Source organism: Mandrillus leucophaeus, unplaced genomic scaffold (assembly GCF_000951045.1).
Source record: "Mandrillus leucophaeus isolate KB7577 unplaced genomic scaffold, Mleu.le_1.0 Scaffold62, whole genome shotgun sequence".
NCBI lineage: Eukaryota > Metazoa > Chordata > Mammalia > Primates > Cercopithecidae > Mandrillus > Mandrillus leucophaeus.
Window position 1 is genome coordinate 5,966,966 of NW_012106697.1, and position 872 is coordinate 5,967,837.

Sequence of the window (872 nt, forward strand, 5' to 3'; positions counted from 1 at the left end):
TCTCAAATTCCTTATCTCAGGTGATCCGCCCACCTCAGCATCCCAAAGTGCTGGGATTACAGGTGTGAGCCACCGCGCCCAGCTTAAAACTCTTTCTTCTGACCTCAGGTGATCCATCTGCCTCGGCCTCCCAAAGTGCTGGGATTACAGGCGTTAGCTACCGGGACTGGCCTAACTCATTAAGAGATGTGTATAAGAGACAGGTCCTACCCCCCCCTCTCCCTAGGTAACCAGCATTCTATTTATCATCTCATTTTTTCAGCAAAAGTTTCTCTTAATGTCCTGTTTTTCTTAACAGACAAATAGAAAAAAGACTCACTCTCTGTTTTAACCTTTTTTTGATCCTTTTACACATGAAGGTCTTATCCAGGTAACCAGATCCAAATTTCTTAAAGGAGAAATGGGTAGAGAGGGTGTCAAAATGGGATTGTATAGGGACATGGTGCTTAGGACATGCTTGTTTCCTGAGAGATGACCTGGGAACTTCAAACAAGAAAGCACCACAAGAAGACAAAGGTCAGGCAGAGATGGAACTCTCCTCTGGCCTCCTGGGTTTCTGAAGTCAAGTGAATCATTTCCAGGTGGAAGCCTGGAGTGCCTTAGCCTGCTTGTAGCCAGTGATGGCTTCACAGTTTCTTGTGCATACAAATAGCGCAAGGAGGTATCTGCTGTTGAAAAGTTCTATAGAAATATAACTAGCAAAGATGGAGACTGCAATTCTCAGAGAAAGGAACCAGGTACAATCCCTTACTCTAATTGTTCAGAAACCTTATCTAGATAATACCATGTAGTGCAGAGTCCCTTGAGCCAACCAGAAAAGATAAATTTTATGATGAAAATAATTAAGGCTTCTCCCTGCCTTTAAGAAAAAA

The 872-nt window shown here is 43.1% G+C and overlaps 2 protein-coding genes across 2 annotated transcripts in view; one reads left to right on the forward strand and one right to left on the reverse strand.

Annotated features, from left to right (window-relative positions):
- The window catches only part of ANKRD37 (ankyrin repeat domain 37), a 9,205-nt gene that overhangs the window by 4,474 nt on the left and 3,859 nt on the right, over positions 1-872 (forward strand). The gene's annotated exons all lie outside the window — the stretch shown is intronic.
- The window catches only part of UFSP2 (UFM1-specific peptidase 2), a 23,973-nt gene that overhangs the window by 997 nt on the left and 22,104 nt on the right, over positions 1-872 (reverse strand). The gene's annotated exons all lie outside the window — the stretch shown is intronic.